The 10720-nt window shown below is 36.2% G+C and overlaps 2 long non-coding RNA genes across 4 annotated transcripts; one reads left to right on the forward strand and one right to left on the reverse strand.

Moving 5' to 3' along the window:
• Positions 1–774: 774 nt before the first annotated feature.
• LOC139457902 (uncharacterized) lies at positions 775–6497 on the reverse strand. The gene is made up of 3 exons (XR_011652638.1): positions 6122–6497; positions 5786–5867; positions 775–1190 (listed from the first exon to the last, which is right to left on the reverse strand). It is a non-coding gene; the product is annotated as an uncharacterized lncRNA (long non-coding RNA).
• Positions 6436–9875, forward strand: LOC139457903 (uncharacterized). 3 transcript variants are annotated; one of them, XR_011652640.1, is made up of 4 exons: positions 6436–6705; positions 7179–7237; positions 8383–8461; positions 9206–9875. It is a non-coding gene; the product is annotated as an uncharacterized lncRNA (long non-coding RNA). The 3 variants fall into 3 exon arrangements; XR_011652639.1 differs by lacking the exon at positions 6436–6705 and having other exon boundaries at positions 7097–7237; positions 9206–9874; XR_011652641.1 differs by lacking the exon at positions 6436–6705 and having other exon boundaries at positions 7097–7237; positions 8383–8454; positions 9206–9874.
• Positions 9876–10720: the final 845 nt, after the last annotated feature.

A 10720-nucleotide genomic window follows, 5' to 3' on the forward strand; every position in this document is an offset into this window, starting at 1 on the left:
GTTCAATTTCATATTTTGTCCTTTTCGGATGTTAATGGTATTTAATGAACAAACATCAGTTCTTGTATAATGATATCCTTAAATTTCATGTCCAGACTTCCAGTTTGTACTGAGAAAAAGAAAAAGTTACAGGTACCTGTTGTAATATTCTGTGTTATTTTAATGGTAAATATCCTCCTCAAACTGAGATATGTGGGCATGCATTGTTCACAAGTTGTTTTGCGACATGGGTCCAATGTGTGAAGCTTATTGCTGGTGTCCGCCACCATGATATTGTTGCAATATTGCTAAAAGTGGCAAAACAGCATTCTCACTCACAAAAAAATGGAAAGTCATTGGCTATGTGCTTTGGCATTTGGCCCTGGTGAGATTATCAGATTAGTTTGGAACGGTATCAGTACTTGTTATATCGGGACAGTGTAGTTTCATGGGAATATAAAACAGAATACAATTGTCCCAAATTGGTGCATAAGACTAATGGCATCCATAGAAAACACCTAAATAAAGTACAGAAAAAATATCAATGTCATTTGTCTACTAAGGTGGAACTACAACTTTTGTTAAGTATTTATAGTAGGAAAACATTCAGGGCATTAGTACATTTCATATTTGTTCAGCACCTATGTTATGGCTGATCAGTATTATATATCTTTATGCTAATGAAGCAAAACAAATCATGTTTTTGGAAAAAAATATCATTTATTGATTATATGGCATTTCATTGGTACATATCACAAATTGAAATTTGATCAAGCAAGAAGAGGAACTAGCATAAAGTAACCAGTGGTGTTTGCAAGGCCTTACAGAACAGACGCTTCAATGCCATTTTCTAAATAAACAAATTAGTCAAATCTCAGAAGAATTTTATTGAAGAAGAATATCTAAAGTCAATTATGTTTCTGCAGTAAACCACAAAAGTCATTCAGATTTGTATGGTCAGCATCAGTGTACACAACCTGGACATAGTCACAGTGCTTTGGCATAAAGTCATTCAGACTTCATTAGTGTCATAATAAAACCACCTACAGTCACACTGATGTGGCATTATTCATTCAGAATCATCACTTTCTGAGGTGAATCTGTTGGTTGTTATCAGGAGTACTGTTCATCTTCCGGCGAGTCCCTTGTCTGAATTGTGTGAGCAAGATCTTCTTAAATGTAGCTGGTGTGAGATTGTGAAATCCAGGTACCTGAAACATTTCATAACATCTTTAGAAACTTGTTAGTCAAAAGTTATGAAACACACACATATTTACAAATGTTTAAAGTTGTTTTCTCAAACAGTGAGGTATTGACAATTTATCTTGTAACTGATATTTAACCAATCTTTGAACATGTAAATAAGCCATTGCAAACAGTAAAGTGTTCAGAAAATACAAAAATGTATCCGGTCTTCTAAAACAATACCACAAGGTTCACCTGAATTTTGGTTGAATGTTTGCATTACATCAAAATGTAAGGAAGGGTAAACAAGACTATGCAAAACTAAGTTACATAGGTTCTTATACATAAATACATAAATGCAACTATTCATAATTATCAAAACACATGTCATGTAAGTGATCTCAAAATACAACATAATGAGCGAGTGAGTTGGTATAGTTTCATGCAGCTTGTTAGCAATATTCCAGCTATGGGCTTCACACATCATACCCATGTGGTGAATTGAACCCGGGTTTCAGAGACTGTTTCACCCACTAGGCTACCCTTGCACACCAAATACAAAAGAATTAGGAATTCAGACAATAGATATTCTCACCAAATTCATTAATTCATTAATGGAAGCTATATTGAAATTCAAATTTTGACAAATTAGGATGAGACTGTAGAAGCATTTATCTAAGTTATTATGGATATTAAATATCTACCGTTAATTGGTAGTCCATCATAGACAGTGATAAGAAATTCAACTGAAAAGTACAACCTGAACCATCAACTAAAAACTATGTATATTACATTAAAGGGGCCGGTCATGTATTACCGGTATGTTCTCATTCATTTTTGACACAACCCTCCCTGAAAGAAAATGCAAAGCACTTTATATTTTATTGTCCATTTTGTCAAAAGTCTCCCCTAGAGACTCTCACATTTTAGGGTGACCCTCCCTGTTTGTTCTGATCTGAATTCAAATATTCATGACTCATTATCATATTTTATCATTCATCCTAACTTTTTTGAAAATTAACTAAATAAAGATTAACTATAACATGCAAATCTGCCAAAATATTGGCCCGGCAAAGTTTAAATTAATCATAATTACTGTTATAAAGTTTTGGATCCGTCGTCTGTTTCTAAATACAGTGAAACCCAACTTTGGCTTGTGTGGCATTGTTGAATCATCTACCCAATGTTCTTTATGCATTGATATGCATCTGCACAGAGTGGTCAAAGTCTGTGTCTGACACATAGTGTGCTACAAGGGAGACATCAGTTTGTGTCTAGCCAAACTGTCTGATAATCTCAAGGGCTGCCTTGGTAGCATCAAGGGATGTAGCTAATCCTAAATAAACATAAAACAAGTGACATCATCTCTTCTACAGAACACATGATCAAAGCCTGCCCCACCTTTGATGTTTATTACCTTGCTACTCTAAAAACAGCTAATTAGCAAAATGAACTCAATGTCAACTCATTGTGGACTAGGGATTAACAGGGCAATTAGTGTCGGGTGGGTATTAGTACTTGCAATTGTCTGTTAATTACTTAATTGAGTAGTGATGGCTTAGTCAGCTGTGCCTTTACAATTGTTATTCAACTTATGCTTCTTGGGACCAAGGAAATGTATCTTGCTGGATAACAGTTTTTTTCTAATTTATCAGAGATCAGAAATAATAATAATGACGTTTTTGATGTGCATTTCTTTGTTGTGTTCACTAGGATGATGGTGATGGTGTTTGAATTATTAGACACTATTTATTCCAAAAGAGGAATAGGGTTGGTGAAGAGGCAAAGCTTATTTGAACAACATATATATTGATATACAGAAACTGTACAACAAACAGATTAACTGTATCTACAGTTGAAACTATCATGATGCAAATTTTCACTGAATCAAAGTCATATCTTTTCAAGACTCAGATCAGGTTGTAGTGATTGAAGGTCACATTAAACTTGCTAATTTCAAATCATTCATCCCACACTTATGATTTGGTTTGTTGTTTTATGCCGCACTCAAGCAATATTCCGGCTATATGTAAATAATCGAGTCTGGACCAGACAGTCCAGTGATTGACATCATGAGCATCGACCCACACAATTGGGATCAATGACATGCATCAACCAAGTCACCGAGCCTGATCGCAACCTGATGGCGTTAGTCAACTCTTTAGACGAGCATTGTCGCCCGTTACGGAAAGTATTGGGTTACAAATATCCCTGGAAAAACCTTTCAACATGTTCAAATGACACATCGAAAGGCCATTGTGAAAAATTGCACCATGTTAGGATTCTTAAATACAGTTTCAGCTTGACATTAAGTACTTTAAACTTTAAAGTGAAAAATACATTCACAACAGTCGGTGAGTAAATTGGAGTAGGGGAATAATTTCGAAGGTAAACTTGTTTCAACGTTTAACAACTACATGCATTTGTGTTTGTATGAGACGATGTGTGTTTAATTCCATATATTTTACTTCAAAGCATGTTATCACAATAAATTGAGTCGGGTATCGGATAAGTTGGAGTAGAGGCTAATTTCTATTGTAAACCAGTTTTAACATTTCACAATTATTGGTCTTTGCAAGTTATCAATCCTAGTTTAATTTCATTTATTTTACCAAGGTAAAAAAAAAAATAAGGTGTCATTTTCGTCAAGTAATAATCGCCGTTTTCGCTTTCGGCGAGTATTTCGCCAGTCACTGCTGTTTTGCTAAGGTGTCGTTTCAGCTATAACCCGCTTATTGCACATTATTAGTTTCAATTTATATTTATAATCATTTTAACCACTGTAATAAGTAAAAAAAATGAAATAAAAGTATATAGAAAATAAACAAGCACTTGTTATAAAATGTGCATCCGCAGGCAATATTTATAAGATAATCCTGCATGTAGCTGTGGCCATCACACTGAAGATGCACTTCACTTCTTTTACATATGTCCAAATTACAATGATTTAAGACAGAATATGTACTATTATGTTAAGGGATATGATCTAAATTCATTTCTATTAGGTAATCCTGAAAGGACGTCAAAAATAAACTTAGAAATTCTTAAATCAGTAGAAGACTACATTCAGCTATCCAATAGGTTTTGTGATTGTACATAGCATCTTAAATTTATAATACTATTCCTTGCCGTATATTGCAGTACACTATTACTACTAAAAATGCGACCTGACAGCGCCGACAACGTAGTTTCTATAATTAGAACATGTATATAATTGTATTCCTTGACTGTACTTTTGTCATATCATATTGTATTCTAATTCTGGAGCGGTATTCAAATAAGTTTTTGCTTGTTTACCCATCCAGTTCACATATAAATGTTTAAAACAATATTTAGTAAACAAATAATTTAAACTCATGCCACAACATAGCGTGTGAAGACGATAGACCACTGAAAAGAGCATATATATACACATCCAATGACCCCTGACATCACAAGGCATTGTTTTGCCAGGTTGTCAGGCAACAGAATACTACGAATTACATCACAGGGTTCTGTGACCTGTTTGAAAAGTTAGGTACTGTATTCTAAAGGTAGGCCCAAAATTCTAGACAATCCAGTGATTGATATTGTGAACATCAATCCACACTGTTAGATGGTCACTGTCAGATGCCATGAACCAGGTCACTGAGCCTGATCACCTGATCTATTAGGTTATCTCTTATGGGTGAGGCTAAAACGGCACCTCAGCAAAATGTCACTGATTTCTCCAACGAAAACAGCACCTTGATTTGGCAAAAAGGGCTACTAATTGTTGTCTGTTATCTGGAGAGACATGTTGATTCCTGGCCGAAATATATATAAATGAAATTTCTATAAAAATACTATTTATTTCCTACTTACTAAAATAAATATGACATATATAGTATACCTGTTGTCCAGTTTCTTGACATTTTCGCCAGACTCAGGTTCAGCTTGACATTGAGCTAATCTGAGTAAAGCTACTTAAAACTTCAAAGCATGTGATCTTTCAATGATAAGTTTAGTTGCACCTCCCAATCAGAATCATGAGTAAATTTGAGCAGAGGCTAATTTCTAATGTAAACTATTTTTAGGTGACTAACATTTAACAATTATTTGTGTTTGCAAGTTTAATTGCATTTATTTTACTTCAAAGAAATCAAAGCATATTATATTTTCACAATAAGTTTAGTTGCATCTCCAAATCAGAGTCGGCAAGTAGATGCTAGTTTTTAATGTAAACCTTTTTGAAAATTTCTCAGTTATTTGTGTTTACAAGTGACCATGCAAGTTTAATTTCATGTATTCGGGCATATTCAGACCCAAGGTAAAAAAAATAACAAGGTGCTGTTTTCACCAGGCAATAGTAGGCGAGGTACTATTTCCCTTTATCGTATTACCCTCTCTTACAACTAGCATAGGTTGATGGGGACCAATTCCAACCCGGAATCCCCAAATGAGTGGGTATGGTTTTACGCTGTTTTTAGCAATACCACAGCAAGGGACACCTGACATAGACTTCACACACTGTACCCATGACAAGAATCGAACCTTGGTCTTCAGCACTTCAACCACTATGCTACCCCACCGCCAAAATTCCCAACATGATAAAGTTGTCATCACGGTATTCTTCAACAAGTTCAAGTGAAAATATCCATACCTTTCAAATGTCTTATCTTCCACTTCACTATGTTCACTGTTGCAAAACTCCTGTCATTTAATTTGTTCTTGATTATTCACACCTGCAAAAGTAAGTTTAGTCGGTACGGTATGAACTAAAAAAATGAGTCACTATAGAGTATCTAGATAAAGGAATACAAGTAAGCAAACATATTTCTACATCATATACATTAGCAAGGATTAACATAAATTAGGTAGATTGCTTATCCTACAAAAATTAAATCACACATTTACTAACATATATAACACAGAATAAGTGGCTTACAGAAGATAAATAACTTTAATACGTGATCAATATGATTAACATATTCCTTACCTGAATCAGAGACCATATAACAGTCTATGTATTATGGTCTCTGTCTGAATATGTCACATCTTCAGCTCCCTGCAATCGAGGTTGTGAAACATTTCTGCTGTAGGAATATTACATCCGCTGGGATATCCCTTGTCACACTGCCTGGCATGGTAGGCAAACGCATATTCCATACACCACATAGGTATACTTCCTAATACACACTGTCGAAATCCCCGCGGCTCCCAATATGGCCTGTATGAACAGTAATCGGCCAACCTCGTCTCTTTCCGTAACTGCTGCAGAAATGACCGCTCGTCATTCGTGACCAACTCGTGTTATTCCGGGACAAGCAAGTCTACCCATAATTCCCGAGGGCGCCATTTTGGAACACAATTGTAAACAAACACTCAAACCTCGTGTACTCGATGTACACCGTAATGCTTGATTGCGATATGCTTACCTCGTGTATCGATACATTGTTCTCAATCACCCGTAACTCGGAAATCCCGGTCGAAATCCACCTGAGCCATCCACAACGAGGACGTCAAGTATTTCGAAAACTCGATTGACAGCCGAAGGAAGGAAGAGCAGCTTGCAGATGCCAGGTATGTAGCAGGGCTTCGAGACATAATGTTCCATGATTTCTATACAGAGATCTTATGGAATGGATTGATTTAGATATTTTCCTGATCTCCATGTTACTACTGTAAACGTCAAGGGCCTTTTAGTTTTGTTGTTTTCGGAAACCCTTTGTTATTATTATGATCAAGTGTTTGTTGTGACATGGTATTTCTATTTGGGCTTGCATAAGAGCTACAGGTGCAGGACTTTTAAGGGTCGTGTCCTTATTCTCAACATAACGCTGGGATTTGATGATGAGGGTTAGTTGCCAAGGGTATAAATCTGGCAAAGTGCATGTCAAACAAAACGTGGCATTCAATTCCAATCATGTGTTGCCACCTGAACCACCTGAAAGTGAGATATGGATTACAATGAATAATGACAGCTTATCAATCTTTAACAAATTCACACTGAAACATTGAAAGGATAAAGACAACTTAGTTGTTTTCTGTTTCAGCATGTTCAGGGTTTGTGGGCAGGTTCACAGACATCCTCAGGGAGGATACCAAGTATTGAGTGAGTATTTTTGTTTGTGATAAATACAAACTACATGTATTCATCATGGTATATTTCAATGTAATGTGAAACGTCACACTCACAATAGTCCAGCTCTGTGATGGCAGCCTGTAAATAATTGAACATGGACCAGGCAATCTAGTGATTGTTATTTTCAGCAAAGATCCATGCCCTCAGAGTATGATGACAACCTAGTCTGACCACTCAATTCATTAGTTGATTAGTGTTTGCAGCGGTAGAAACTAACACTTTCAGTCCACTAGTCCTAAAATGATAGCATATAGCAAAACCTTTAAAATGTCAAAATGACTAGTGCCAATTTCTAACCCTGGTGTTTGGATGTTGTGTTTGTGTGTGTATGTATGAGTGTATTTAGGTTGGTTTGTTGTTTAACGCCGCACTCAGCTGTATGACGGCGGTCTGTAAATAATCGAGTCTGGACCAGACAACCCAGTGATTCATATCATGAGCATCGAGCCACGGAATTTAGATCAATGACATGCATCAACCAAGTCAGAGTCTGACCACCCGATCCCGTTAGTCACCTTTTACGACAAGCACAATGGCCTTTTATGGCAAGCATGGTTTGCTGAAGACCTAGTCTACCCCTGAATCTTCACGGGTCGAGTGTATTTAACTTAAATCATGAATCCTATACTTGTTTCTCTGTGCTTTTACAATGTAACCCAAATTTTCTCGGGAATAATAAAGTATTCTCTTATTTATATAATTTCTGAACAAAGTTTCATATCAAGGTTAGATCTCTGTCAAAACAGTGCCATGGAAAAGCCAAACAAATAGCCTAGAAATAAAAGTAAATACTGCATTGCATTAATCTGTATTTCAAGAAAATGTGGCAATAATTCATGGAATGATATTCATCTCGGTGAGGATCTCTCTGCATTGTCGAACAAGTTATTTCCTATGTAATGTATGTGTTGAATGACCCTGACTTTGTTGTCAAAATATTGTTTTAACATTTGTTAAATATGGGGATAAATGTCATCTCTGAATGTTTGACATGAATTATTATGATTAGGGTAGTTCTAAGTCGGAATCACAACCGGGGTCTTTTCATTTGAATCAAATGTACAACATGTACAGTTTGGACATTTCTGTGATGTGAATGCTACTTATGTTTGTAGAATGTCCGGATGAATAAAAGAGACAGTCATCCGTGCAGCATCAATGCAAAGAAAGACCATAGAAGAGCAACAGTGAGTGGTAAATATTTTGAAATTATTCTGTTTGGTTCATATGGTTATTTTGCAAATATGTCTTCAGTTTGTTCCTTATCGCTGTAGGCACGGATGTCCTATTATCTAAGGCACTACAATTTTCTGTGCAGAGTTGCATCTCTTGGGCTTAGCAGAAACCTATAGTCATGGGTTCAAATCCTGGTTCTCCCCGATTATGTTGCTAGGTTTGTCAGCATTATACACATACTCGTGGGATTCATCAAAGACCTGCATCACTTAGGACTTTCTTCCCACATCAAACTAACATGCGGTGATATATCTGGAATACTGTTCAAAGCAGTGTTAAAGCCAAATCATTTATTTAACACTGCATCCAGCAATAGTTTGGCTATATGACAAGGATTGTGAATATATATTTTTCCATGTTGATGAGTTGAAACAATCACTAAATGACATCTCTTAAAAAGATTCCCATCATTCCAAGCCTAATTAATAGATAAGGTTGTGATTGAGTAGGCTCATTGATCACATGTAATCATACCACAGTGATGTGGGATATTGTCCATAATAGTTATCATCGGTTTGTCTGGACCGAGTTCATAACATTAGTCACTGGTTTGTCTGGTTGAGATTTGAGATGTGATTATTTTAAATGTTTAGCATATAGACTCACATATGACAACTTAAGTGATTTTGCTGCCTTCTATCTGTAAGTACATGTGGCAACAATTCTTTTTGATTGCTAAAATCTTTTTACATAATGCTGCAGAAACTGAAGTCCTGCTTGAGATCCCTGGATGAGTACTCCAGGTTGACAGTCTGGAAGGACCAGACAAGGGAGTCCTAAACAGAGGCTGCACCCCTTCAGATATCAGAGGTGATTTGCAGACAGCGATGATGAGGGTCCTGTTATTTCAATGGAGGCCGACCGAGAAATAGTATGCCAAATGGTACTGGGACACACAAAGGCTGGTCTGGCTAATGTGAGAAGACCAACCAATGCCAAGCTGGAGTGGAATTCTTCCAGGACATTCAGGAAATTCTTGTAAACACTTGAAAGGAATGATAAATGGGACTTATTGTCTTTAAATGTGGACCCAAACACCAAATGGAAAGTTCACAATTCTACTAACACAATGCAGCAGAGATAGAGTCTAACTGGTATCCCCTCATCCTGGTTCCTGTTCATCCATGGCAATATAGAAAGAAAAGGAGGATTGAGGGAAAGTAAGTCATCTGAACTGGTGAACATAATCCGTAGGTACTGTCAAGCGAACAGTTATCACACTCTGTTATGAGTATTGAAGAATAGGATGAAATTGCATACTGCATCAGGAACCATCATGTGAACACTGTTCAATGTGCGATATACTATAGGCATATGAATAAAAGAAATTGATAATTTGATTGTTGCTTATGTTTCATTTGCCAGCTGTGTAAATGGGGATGTTTCATGATTTTGCCTCAGTTTAATAGCCACACTTATCTTATGAAACCATGCATTGCTTGGGCATCTCAAGATAAATAACACATGTTTCCTTTGCTCTGAAAATGTCTGATGACACATTGATCTGTTATGTCAAAGGTTAAAGTCACAACCAGACAAAAAGTTTGTTTGTGGTCTAACTCTTCCTTTGGGCAGGGGTCGAAGTTGGAAAAAGGTCGTGTGTGATCTATATATACTACATTTTCCCTTAAATTGCCTTTTCTACAGAAGTCTTAGTAACTCTTATACATATACTGGTTACATTACTTCCATATTTTGGTCAATGATATGTTGAATTCTACCAAAGGACTGCATATTTGGTTTATGTGCTGGATAGCTCTTTGAAATGTTTTTGAAATATTTATCACTGATATTGAAGGTCAAATTCACACTCAGAAGTGATAACTCATGAGGGGTTGAAGTGTAAGATCAAGGAAACAGTGAAGGGGTCATTCATAAAGTATTTCTGCAATTATAACTAAAATGCCTATTTCTGGAGATATTTGTGAAGTATTAAGCACATCGTTGTTATATTATTTGAATACACATATATGTGCAGTGGTTACAACTCCAGTGTCAAATTAACTGTCAATCCCTTTTAATAAAATAATTCACAGTAACTGAGGAAGAGCTTACTGTAGTACCATAAAACTAGGGTGAGGCAAATGTCAATGAAGTTAGTATTTTGGATATAACAAGTACATGTACCGTTAAAAATAGTCTTATTATCATCTCACTAGGACCAAAGGCCCAAGTGAGCACATTGTCAATGACTTTTTCTTTTTCTCAGTACAAACT

The sequence above is a fragment of the Haliotis cracherodii genome, unplaced genomic scaffold (assembly GCF_022045235.1).
Source record: "Haliotis cracherodii isolate W230 unplaced genomic scaffold, xgHalCrac1.p SCAF_12, whole genome shotgun sequence".
NCBI lineage: Eukaryota > Metazoa > Mollusca > Gastropoda > Lepetellida > Haliotidae > Haliotis > Haliotis cracherodii.